Here is a 13882-nt window from a genome sequence, read left to right on the forward strand (position 1 = left end):
GACGAAAATATGATGATCCTTCATCATAATTTCGTTCCCCCTTAGTCCATTAGGTTTCATAGCCCAAAACTCAACTATCACACAATTGACAGTTTATACCCCTTTATTTAATTTGTCTCTTTTAGTCACCAAATTAATTCCTAATTAATTCATGACTAATACTAATCAAATAAATATGATTTCTCCTTTAATATATTATTCTTATAATATATTAATAAATCATAATATCTCCTCTCTCATATCAAATTACCTTATCAAGTTGCTTTGGTGAAGGCAACCCAAAAGGACCATGCACACTCGGGTCAAGTATATACCAAATATGGTTACTGACTTAGACATTAATCCAACAGTCTCCCACTTGGATAAGTCTAGTAACTATATCTCACATATTACTTCCGTACCCGATAGCAATCGTAGCTTTCAATAGCCGCTGTCAACTCTGACCAATAACTTGTCCTTTAGATAAGGGATCGTATAATCCTCTGTTCTAGATATCATGCTAACGATACTTATCGTACAGCATTTTGTTTCTTGATCTCTGATTCGTTCGACATAGAACTCAGTTGAACACATCAACTTCATCTTGACCGGGCCCGGCACATAAGTCAAACCAAATCATCAAGTGGCCGAGATATCGCTTTTATCCTCATAGAATAAAAGGAACAGAAAAACGTCGACTAATATGCCTTTATCATTTACCAGTTAAACCATACACAATAATGCGTTTTATGACATCAAGTTACTGATGCGTTTTCGCATTATCAATGTATAATCAACTAGCAAACAATAACCATATCTCTAGGTTTAAAGATTATATGATATTATCATCTTGCGATCACTTGTGATGACATTCATGAAGTAATACCAGCAAGTGTGGGTCTGTTCCAATGCTCAATACTAATTTCATAAGCACTCATAAACTTTGCAGCAAACCTTTGCTATGTCTAAAACTTTTCAGACAATCTACAAACAAATTTATGACAATCTTTCTTCATATCTACTTCCAACATATGAGCGATTGTGGACTGTTCGAATAATCTCATTATTCAGGAAGTTAAAACATGCAAAAAATCGAAAAAATAGATAAATAATCAACACATGATAGAAACTTTCTTATAAATAACACACTTTTATTTAATCATCAATTGTTGAGTATGACATTATCGATTACAAGTTTCCTACCTATCTAATCTAAACTAATATCGTCCTTCAGCCCTACGCTCCTAGCGTGCTGAAAATGATTGACCCTACTCAGTCCCTTCGTAAGGGGATCTGCTGGGTTATCTTCTGACGATACCCTCTTCACAACGAGGAGTCCCTCTTCTACCCGATGTCTAATAAAATGGTATTTCCTGTCGATATGTCGAGATCTGCCATGATCCCTTGGTTCCTTGGTTAAGGCAACCGCTCCTTCATTATCACAGAAAATTTCCATGGGCTCCTTTATGGATGGCACAACTCCAAGGTCTCCAATGAAGTTCTTCAACCATATAGCCTCCTTTGACGCTTCGCTCGCCGCAATATACTCTGATTCGCACGTTGAATCAGCTACGGTCTCTTGCTTGGAACTTTTCCAAGTCACTGCTCCTCCATTCAGGGTAAAGACCCAGCCTGACTGCGATCGGAAGTTATCCCGATCCGTCTGAAAACTAGCATCACTGTACCCTCGTACCCTTAAGTCATCACTCCCACCGAGGACTAGAAACCATTCCTTGGTCCTCCGAAGGTACTTAAGAATATTCTTAACTGCAATCCAATGTGCTCTACCAGGATTCCCCTGATATCTGCTGACCATGCTTAAAGCGAAGGCCACATCAGGGCGAGTACAAGTCATAGCGTACATGATAGAGCCTACTGCGGAAGCGTAAGGTACTCGGCTCATATCAGCTATCTCTGTCTCTGTACTCGGGCTCTAAGTCTTACTCAGCTTGGTATTGCTTTGGATTGGCAACTCCCCTTTCTTGGAATTTTCCATACTAAAACGCTTTAGCACCTTTTCCAAGTATGTATCCTGACTGAGTCCTATCAGTCTCTTTTCCCTGTTTCTTACTATTCTTATTCCCAGAATATAAGCAGCTTCTCTGAGGTCCTTCATAGCGAAACATTTCCCAAGCCAGGACTTGACCTCCTGCAAGGTTGGGACATCATTTCCTATGAGTAGTATGTCGTCGACATACAATACGAGAAAGCTTATTATACTCCCACTGGCTTTGACATACACACAAGATTCATCTTCGCTTCGCAGAAAGCCAAACTCTTTAACCTTCTCATCAAAACAAAGATTCCATCTGCGAGATGCTTGTTTCAATCCATAAATAGATCTCTCAAGCTTGCATACTCTATTCGGATGCTTCACATCGACAAAACCCTCTGGCTGATTCATGTAGACATCCTCAGCCAACTTTCCATTAAGGAAAGCGGTCTTTACATCCATCTGCCATATTTCATAATCATGAAACGCAGCTATGGCAAGCATCACCCTAATAGACTTTATCTTCGCAACTGGTGAGAAGGTCTCATCATAGTCAACTCCGGGAGTTTGAGTAAAGCCCTTCGCAACCAATCGCGCTTTATAAGTATGCACTTTCCCATCCATGTCTGTCTTCTTCTTGAAGATCCACTTGCACCCGACTGTCTTACGACCTGGTACATTATCAACCAAATTCCAAACTTGGTTTTCGTACATGGACTGAATCTCGCTGTCCATAGCCTCTTTCCATTTTGCAGACTCTGGGCCTGCCACGGCTTCCTTATAGTTGCTAGGTTCATCCAAATTTACTAGTGTACTATCACTAATAAACGTATCCCCTTCAGTAGTAATATGAAAACCATAAAACTGGGGTGGAACACTAGCCCTAGAGGAACGTCGAAGAGGTAAGGACACGTCAACAGGTTCAACAGGAGTTTCCTCCTCAAGTTGAGTGCCAGTGTCAGAGGTTCCTTCATCGCTTTGATCTTGAATTTCTTCAAGTTCAATTTGCCTCCCACTGTCTTCTTGGCCTATCAATTCCTTTTCTCGGAAAACTCCTCTTCTAGCTACGAAGACAACATTGTCACTCGGTCTATAGAAAAGGTAGCCAAAAGACTTCTGTGGATAGCCGATGAAATAACACTTCTCACTACGAGGTTCAAGTTTGTCGTGAGCCTCTCGTCTTACGAAAGCCTCACGACCCCAAACCTTAATATGTGCTAACGAGGGAGCCTTCCCTGTCCACATCTCGTGAGGAGTCTTGGAAACCTTCTTAGTGGGAACTAAGGTAAGTATACGGGCGGCAGTCTCTAAGGCATACCCCCCAGAAAGCTATTGGTAACGAAGTCCGACTCATCATAGAACGAACCATGTCCAACAAGGTCCGATTACGTCTCTCAGCCACACCATTCAATTGTGGCGTCCTCGGAGGCGTCAATTGTGAAACGATTCCACATTCTTTTAGATAGTCGTGAAACTCAAGACTTAGGTACTCTCCTCCTCGGTCTGACCGAAGCATCTTGATTTTCCTGCCGAGCTGATTCTCCACTTCACTCTTAAACTCTTTGAACTTTTCAAAAGTTTCCGACTTTTGCTTGATCAAGTAGATATATCCATATCTGCTATAATCATCTGTAAAAGTCACGTAGAAGCGGCAAGCATCCCTTGTGGTGGATCTAAAGGGCCCACACACATCAGTGTGTATGAGATCCAATAAACCCTCACCCCTTTCACAAGTGCCAGTAAAGGGTGACTTGGTCATCTTCCCAAGTAAACAAGATTCACATGTATCATCGTCCCTAAGGTCGAATGATTCCAACACTCCATCCTTTTGGAGTTGGGCTATGCGTTTCTTGTTGACATGGCCAAGGCAATAGTGCCACAAGCATGCTTTGTCTAGACTAGTAGACGAATCAATATTCAAAACATTATTTCCGAAATTATCAACAATCATCACAGATTCATAAATCCCATTACAAGGTAATGCATTGAAATAAAAGACACCATTCAAATAAACATTAATAGAACCATTACTATTATCAAAAGAATATCTGAAACCTTGTCTAAACAACCCGTGAAAAGAAATAATGTTTCTTGCCATATCTGGCGAATAACAGCAATTCTCTAAATCTATTCCTAACCCATTACTCAACACTAAAGAATAAACACCGACTTTGGTCACAGGCGATGATCTTCTGTTTCCCATAATCAGGTTCATCTTCCCATGCTCCATTTCCCTACTTCTTTTTAGGCCCTGCAAATCAGAACAAATGTGGTAACCACATCCGGTATCAAGAACCCATGAAGTAGCAAATGATGAGTTATTAGATTTAATAGAATACATACCTGCAAATGTGGGCTTGATCTTCCCATCTTTAATGTCCTGCAGATATTGTGGGCAGCTTCGCTTCCAGTGGCCCTTTTGGTGGCAATAGAAGCACTCTGCTTCTTTAGGATCGGAAGAGGGTCTAGCGGGGCCTACTTTGGTCCCACTTGAGGACGAACCATCACGGGGTTTCCCCTTATGGTGGCTCTTACATGGAGCCTTCCTCTTTTTACCCTTTCCTTGACCTATTGCCATCACAGGAGCGGCCACAGCAGGGGACGGTGCAACGGATTTGTCTTTGAGGTTGCTCTCAGCAGTCCTCAAGAGTCCTTGGAGCTTGCTCAAGGAGACCTCCTCTTTATTCATATGGTAGGTCATCCTAAACTGATTGTAGCAGGAGGGCAAGGAGTGGAGGATTATGTCGATAGCCAAATCCTCATCAAACTTAACATTAAGTTTGAGAAGACGATCAACATACCTCTGCATTTTCTGCAAATGAGAGGTTAGGGATTCTCCACTCCCCATCTTAGCGGTGATCATGGTAGTAATGATCTCATAGCGCTCTTGCCTCGCGCTCTGGTGATACCTTTCCAGCAAATCCTAATGCATTTCATATGGATACATGTCCTCATAGGACTTTTGGAGTTCGGGGTTCATGGTGGCCAGCATGATGCAGTGAACTTTCGTGGCATCACGCTCGTGGGCCTCAAAGGCGGCCAATTCCTCAGGAGTAGCAACATCTGGGATGATCTTCTCAAGCTTTTCATCGAGGACATATTCTTTGTCCTCGTAGCGTGTGATCATGTGGATATACCTCATCCACTCGGTGAAGTTTGAACCATCAAATGTCACTTTCTGACACAAGTTCATCAACGAGAATGACCCAGAAGCGTTGTTGTTGTTGTTTGTTGACATCTGAAAAGGAACAAAGTTTGATTAGAAATGAATCCCTAATTAAACACCCAAATGAGTAATTAGGGCTAGGATCCAACAACATTATTTACAACTTAGAAAGGGATGCCGTACTCTAAAAGTAAATAATTTGAAGGTAAGTGAATGACGATTCACTAATTCTCACCATGAAAAACGAAAAAGCAATTTAGGTTTTAAATGTATTGAAAACTCCTAGATCTTTGAGATTCATTGAACTTTTCAATGGCATGTTTAAATCTCGATATGCATTTCAAATTTGCGACTGGGATGCCGAGGATCGCAAACAAATTTGTGAATAACCATGCGAATCAACGCGGTGCACTCAATGTCTTTATCACCTAATCAATGTGCCGGTGAACCACACACGCTCCATTGATCTATGACAAACATCGAGTCACCCTTCGCTACCAATGTCATCCCCAAATTGATGTGCCGGTTAACCACACGCGCTCCATCAACGTTTGACAAGGGTACGAAGTGTAATTCCATGGATTAGCATCATTTTCACATTTTACCCTAAAGTAACTAAGAGTGGGAATTTGTAAAACAATGTAGTTACTTTAATATTTCCATTATACTTTTAATGAGGAATTAAGTGCCCTATCCTATCCGTTCGGCTAACGACCCTCCACCAGTCAAGCAAGCGGTAGATGTGAGTGTACATCCATTAAGCGCCATTTTATAGGCAGCAACCTTATACCCACCTTATAGACCGGCTTCGTGAATGAGGCCTACTAGCGATAAGACTAGCTTATTTTTATACATATATAATAATTAATCTTATAATATCATAATTGTATAAGGGTGTATTTTAAAGCATTTCAAAATACTAGTATCTTAATGTGTATTAAAATTTTTCGAAAATTAAGGCTATTTAATTTAAAATTTTAAACACCAAAAATACTTTGATTTAATAATTATCAAAATCAAGCAATTAATTTGAACTATTAAATCTTTAAGGATTATCATAAAATTAAACTATTAATTTATTTAATCCTTTTATTTTTTAAATATATGGAAAGGATAATACAAGATCTTCAATTATCTAGTTTAAACAATTAAATTGATAATCACAAAGATAGTATTATCCATATCCCTAAAATCTTGGGATCTTATCTTGGGGACAAGGGATTTTTGAAATCCCTAGGGTTTCATAACCCTAATTTCGAAATTTGGAGGCTAGGCAAAAAGGTTTCAAGAACCCTATCAAAAATCGCCAACTAGGGTTTGGCAACCCTAATTTGCGAAAATCACCAAGCCTTAGGGTTTACTTGCGATAAACCCTAATTTGTCAAGTTCATAATATGCATCAAATCCAATTGAAAACAAAAAACCAATGGCTCTGATACCACTGTTAGGTTTTATACAAACAATCCTATGTGTGCATACAACCCTAGTTTGGATCTATGTTTTCACTATAAGACATACAACTATATGAACACAAAATAAACCCTGGCATGCTTCTATGATTTTCGAAATTTACATAGAAGTGTAGAAAAACATACCTTTGTTGTTATATAGCAATAACAACTAGTTTCCTTGATCTCTTGAACTCTCTAGAACTCTTGAAAGCAAGCACCACAATTGTAGTGCCTCTAATGGCTCACAAACACCTTGAAGCAAGAAGGCAACTAAGAGAGAGAAGGGAATGAAGCTAATTTCGGCCCTAGGATTCCCTTGGAATCAAGTGGCCTTAAATTGAAGCATAGGGCATGTATTTATAGTATAGGGTACTAGGGTTTCAGTCAAAACCCTAATGGAAAACTTAGCCACCAAGCAGCCCAAGAAACCTTATGGAATGAGGCCTTGGACGAAAATATGATGATCCTTCATCATAATTTCGTTCCCCCTTAGTCCATTAGGTTTCATAGCCCAAAACTCAACTATCACACAATTGACAGTTTATACCCCTTTATTTAATTTGTCTCTTTTAGTCACCAAATTAATTCCTAATTAATTCATGACTAATACTAATCAAATAAATATGATTTCTCCTTTAATATATTATTCTTATAATATATTAATAAATCATAATATCTCCTCTCTCATATCAAATTACCTTGTCAAGTTGCTTTGGTGAAGGCAACCCAAAAGGACCATGCACACTCGGGTCAAGTATATACCAAATATGGTTAGTGACTTAGACATTAATCCAACAGTAGCTTGATGTCTTCAAGCTTTAAGAGCTTAGCCCCAATAGTGTGGAAGCCTCAAGTGGAATCACAAATCACCAAAACACCTTGGAAGACTTTAGAGAATATGGATACTTGGTTCTCTCTAGTGAAATCGGCTAGCCCTTTTTAGTGTACCACACTAGTGCCGATTTCACCAACCAAGGACATCTTTATATAGTGTGGAGGATTAGGGTTAAACCCTAATACCCATGACCTTTCATTTCCTAGGATTCATGGGTTAAACACTCCATGGACTATCCATGAAAGCTTAGCCCAACCTAAATGAACTTGGCCCATTCCATATATATAAGAGTCCATATTTAATTAGTTCCTTTTGATCACTTAATTAATTATAAATTAATTTTTGATCAATACTAATTAAATAATATGATTCCATAATAATATATTAGAACTTATAATGTATTAATATGTAATCATAAACATACTATTCTCAAAAGATTATCCATATAAATTGTGTCGGTGAAGTGCAACCCAAATGGACCAAGCCGGGTTGGGTCAAGTACATACCAAATATAGTTATGGACTTAGACATTAATCCAACAGTCTCCCACTCGGATAAGTCTAAAACTATTATTGCGTATGACTTCAAACCTAACTGGCAATCGTAGCTCTTAAAGCCGGTGTTGAACTCTGATCTTGTCAACGAACTTGTTCATTAGATAAGGGATCATATATTCCTCCATTCTAGATATCATATGGACTGAGACATGGATTATAATCATTCTCTCTGTCCATTTGTTGTTTCCCGATTTTCGATTTATGACGACTGACTAACTGAACAAATCAAATTAGTCTGGCCCGGCCGAGCACTTCCATTTGTCATCATCAAATCATCGAGGGGCCCACAGATATCGCTTTTATCCCGAAGGTAAAAGGAATGGATAAACTTCGACTCATATGGCTTGTTCTACTACTTGTTGAATCATACACAAAGGCACGTTTTATAGCACCGAGTTACCAAATGCGTTTTCGTTCAATCAATGTACAACCAACTCATAGTAACAACTCATATCTCTAGGTTTGAAGAATATAAGATATTATCGTCTCATGATCACTCACGATTAAAATCCATGAAGTGATTCCAATGAGCGCGGGTTGAATCAAATACTCATAACTTATGAGCACTCATGAGTGTTGTAGCCCTTTGTCCAACACCTTAGACTTCTACAAGCCAACTGTCACACCCCCAAACCTGAACGGCAGAAACGTTCGGGGGTGGATGACTTCATGTGGTAGCGTAACAAATGAATACATAGTAAAGAAAGCAATACAACCATCATATATATATATAATTGAAAGTTTACATTTGTCAAAAGTTACATGTTCAAAACCAATTACAATATGATGTCAAAATATGAGATTAAACTGGCGCCGCAGCATGCCTTCATCGAAAGCGTAATGAATACCTGAAATTACCGATTTCCTGGGACATACAAGTAATTTTGAAAGAGTAGATCAGCATTTAAGCTGGTGAGTTTCATAAGTATTTAAGTGAAAATGTTTGTATGAAATGAAATGTTTTGTCTTTGTTTGTTTGTGTTTAGAAAATTCTATATTTTCTACTAGTATAAAAGTAGCCTTCACTCAAGACCAATGTTTGTTTCTAAAAATGTATGTAAGTGTAAAACAACCAATGTGTTTGAAAACCTTGTAAATCAATGCATTTTTAATACCCCATGTGAGTTTTATAACCATACTATTGACTTGGAGTGCCTATACACAACGTTCTTCAGGCGTTGGAATGTTATGACGTTTGTCACCCCAAACGATGGACTGCAGCTAACAGTCAGGGCGTGGGTTGTCAAGCCCGTATAGATCTATACACAAACACCATGCTCCCCCTCCAAGGGATTCTGGTATATAATACAGGACTTGAAATGTGTACTCGAACGTACATGAAGTTAGTGTCTCACAAAACCGTGGTATAAAAACAGATCTACTTGTTAAAATGTTACGTTTGTTCTTGTATACGAAAGTGACTTCTTGAAATTCATGTTTCTAGTACATAAGAGTTAGAAATTTGTTCGTAAAACTATACATATTATAGTTTTCTAAAAGTGTGTCTCGTTTGTTTAGAAATACCAAGAAAAGGAATCATTTGTTATGAAAGCATAGATTTTCGGTGTAGAGTCTAAGAATGATAAGTATAATCTAAGAAAGTTTAGTTTATACATGCATTACAACAAATTTGTATTTCAAAAGATAGAATGCTATTTTAACATATGTTATATATATGAAAGTTCCTTAAAAGTTTGTAAATCACATGTGATTTGGATATATAAAAGCATATAAAAGAGTTCTTTATGTAACACACGATAATACTCGTGTGTTTTACTTGTAATCCCCCCCCCCCTCGAAAGCATATAAAAGAATTTATAGAACCTTTAAAAGGTAAATTAAGGGGTATGAACTCACTTGAAAGTTTGGAGATAGCGAGATGGAAAACCGGGCAGAGTTTCATCTCGGGAAACGGATTTTTCTCGGGATTCTCGGAAATCTCGGGAGTAAAATCGACCCTCGGGACTTGAGCAAAAAGACCAGAGCTTCGGGTTTGAACGGGCACGGAAAACGAGGCAATATCGTGAAAGAAAGGAGAGAAATGAGCATTTTTCTCGGAAGCCCTCACATGCTATTTATAGGAGGGTCTGAGAAGCCTCGTAAGCAGGGCGTACGCTCGTACGCAGCACGTACGCGTACGTCAGGCATGATCGAAGCCTCGACTGCCTCGGCTTCGGATGGGAGGGATCAGTCTGTCGGGTCGGATGGGACGGCGGGTCGGACGGGCGGGTCGGACGGGTCGGTAGCCTCGCATAGGGTGACGTGGACGATTCGAGGCCAAGTCCCTCGGGTACGCAGGGCGTACAGGAGTACGCAGCGCGTACCTCGGATGAGGACGCTGACTCCTCTTTGGATAATGCTTGAATTTTGAATTAAATAAATATATAATTTATTTAATAAACTTCAAAAATTCATATCTTCTTCATACAAACTCCGTTTTCGATGGTCTTTATATCCACGCGTAGGTGAGACTACGCTCTACGACTTTCGTTTAGACTTCGTTGGCAAATTCCGAAATTATTTTTATTATTTATTTTATAACTCATCGTGTTTAAGGAATTTCTTTTTAAAAAAAATCATAACTTCAATATACGAAGTCGGATTTGGGCGTTCTTTTTACGTACGATCATGGTTTAAAGATATTTAAATATAGAAGGAATTTAAATAGAACTATTTGGACATTTTAGTATGAAAGTTAATTTTATTAACTCAAAAGTGGTTACAATACTTGACCTTTTAGGTCATTACAAAGAGTTGAAATATCGGGTTGTCACATCATTCCCCCGTTAGAGAGAATTTTGTCCCGAAATTTGAAGTAGTAAAGATACTAGTGAACATGAAAGAGATGAGAGTACTTTTGTTTCATCTGATCTTCGCGTTCCCATGTGAATTCAGGTCCCTGCTTGGCGCTCCAGCGAACCTTCACGATGGGTATGCGACTTTGTTTTGTTTGTTTGACCTCTCGGTCCATGATTTCTACTGGTTCTTCCACAAAATTGAGGCACTCGTTGATCTCGATCTCGTCGAGTGGAATAACAAGAGTCTCGTCGGATAGACACTTTTTCAAGTTTGAGACGTGGAAGGTTGGATGGATGTTACTAAGTTGGTGCGGTAGGTTAAGCTTGTAAGCCACAGGGCCGATTCTGGCAAGAATCTCGAAAGGCCCTATGTATCTTGGATTTAGTTTCCCACGCTTTCCAAAGCGTATTAAACCCTTCCACGGTGAGACCTTTAATAAGACATGGTCTCCTACCTGGAATTCCAAAGGTTTCCTCCTTTGGTCAGCGTAGCTTTTCTGTCGGTCTCTAGAGGCTTTCAATCGTTCACGAATCTGAACGATCTTCTCTGTCGTTTCTCGTATGATTTCCGGACCGGTGAGAGTGCTTTCAGGAACTCTTCCTTTAGCTAACTGGGTATCGCCAACTTCAGTCCAGCACAGAGGGGATCTGCACTTTCGACCATAGAGGGCTTCGAACGGAGCAGCCTTTATGCTTGTATGATAACTATTGTTGTATGAAAATTCGACAAGGGGTAAATGGATATCCCATGCCTTTCCAAGGTCAATCACACAGGCTCTCAGAATATCTTCTAAAGTCTGTATCGTTCTCTCACTCCGCCCGTCTGTTTGTGGGTGGTAGGCTGTACTCATGTCTAGCTTAGTCCCCAGGGAAACTTGTAGTGACTGCCAGAATCTTGAAGTGAATCTACTATCTCGGTCGGAGATAATGGATATCGGAACACCATGCAGTCGCACTACTTCCCTTAAGTAAGTTCTTGTAAGCTTTTCCATTTTGTCAGTCTCCTTGATGGGTAGGAAATGCGCGGATTTGGTCAACCTGTCGACGATGACCCATATGGTATCGAGTCCACCCGTTGTCTTGGGCAACTTGGTTATGAAGTCCATAGTGATCCGTTCCCATTTCCATTCTGGTATCTCCGGTTGTTGTAGTAACCCTGAAGGTTTCTGATACTCGACCTTAACCTTAGCGCAACTAAGGCATTTACTTACGAAGGTAGCAATTTCTGCTTTCATGTTAGGCCACCAATACAAGTTTTTAAGATCCAGATACATCTTATCTGAACCCGGGTGAACGGAATACCTCGTGTGTGCTTCATTCATTACTACGTCTCTGAACCCGCCATGTTTTGGCGTCCAGATTCGGTCCATAAGATAATATGCTCCACCACACATGACTTCTAGATTCTTTTCCATTCCCCGCAGGGATTCACCCGCCACGTTTTCAGGTCGCAAAGCTTCCATTTGTGCCTCTTTAATCTGGGTGGATAAGTGGGAATGGATAGTCATAGTCAGAGATTTGACCCTCCGACCTGTGACAACCGTCAAATTATGGTCAATTCAAAGTCAAATAAAGTCATCAAGTCAAGCCGGTCAACTCTATTAAACCTTGTGTATTAGGGTTAGTGTTATGTTCGTATTGTATAACTTGCTATGTTAATGGGAAAACATCACAGGAGAAAAGTTTGTGTTAAAAATTTCCTAAGCCTTCGCATCCTACTGTGAAATACTTCGCATCTTCATTCTTACACCCTTCGCATCCCTTCGCATTTATCTCTTTGAAAATTCTGCAATTTCATCATTTTATGACCCCATTTGCGAAGTTGAGTATTTATTTCCAAAAATGCGAAACTCCAGGGACAATATTTGAAATCTTCTGTTTTCTTCCCCAATTCGCATTCTATTGTGAAATACTTCGCATCTTCATTCTTACACCCTTCGCATCCCTTCGCATTTATCACATTCGCATTTTAAGCTAATTAATCGAATGCGATTCACAAAATTTTCATTCCAGATGCGAACACAGTTTAGTTCTTGAACTCTAAACTTGCGAAATCAAAAATTCATATGTTGAACCCATATGCGAATATTAACCCAATTGACTTCAAGTTGATTCATAGATGCGAACACTCGATTGTTTTACTTTCGCAAAATGAGCATCAACAACTCCACAATCGAGTTTTTAAATTCTTGCAAACAACAATTTCATAGTCCTTGACTTCGCGTTTTTCTTCACGAATCATCCCTCAATCATCAATCCAATTGCGAATCAAAACTCATATGTTCTAGCTTTATCAATTCATCGACTACACTCATACAAATGCGAACAATACTCTCAAAATCGATTGAAACTTATAGCAAAGCTAAATCCAACTTCGCATTCAAAGCAGTGTTATTGATCCGCAGTCACAAGCAACCGCCCCACACCCACTCTCTGACCAGCCATGCCTCCCCACCTTACCTAGGTCACATCAACGTCTTTTCCCACTCAATTAACCCTCTTCCCGAGTTTTTGAGGACTGATTATTCATCCTCTCTCCTCATTTCCCTCATTTTGCTCTCATTTCACAAGAAGATCAAACTCTTTCCTCTCTCACTTTCTCTCTCTAGAAATTCGAGATTCAAGGGCTGATCTTGAGTTTTTCCTCCACATTTGGTAAGCATAATCCATTCTCTTTATGATTATCTCATTTATTTCCACTCAAATCATGGATATCTTAGACAAACTCTCTCATAATTGTGTTAGATCTTCGAATCTTCAAGTGATTCTTCAAGTGTTCTTGGGTTGAACACTTTCCTTCTTCAACACTTACCTACTGAAATCACTTAAGGTGAGTTCATACCCCTACATTTTCATGTTTTCTCAAGTTTTCAGGGGGGGGATACAAGTTAAAACACTAAGAACATATCTAAATTTTTCTAACAGCCTTCATCAGAAAAGTTCAACTCCATTCACGGACTGTTTTGGGCATCTTAAACATTTTTGTTTTCAAAACTGTACAAGGTGCAAATAGTTCAAGTTTTTAGCTTTAAAATGGCTACTTGCACATCTCCATACGATTTTTCTACAATTTATGGTGATTTTTACAAAACTGCCTATCATT

The sequence above is a fragment of the Lactuca saligna genome, chromosome 1 (genome assembly GCF_052625555.1).
Source record: "Lactuca saligna cultivar CGN05327 chromosome 1, ASM5262555v1, whole genome shotgun sequence".
NCBI classification, from domain to species: domain Eukaryota; kingdom Viridiplantae; phylum Streptophyta; class Magnoliopsida; order Asterales; family Asteraceae; genus Lactuca; species Lactuca saligna.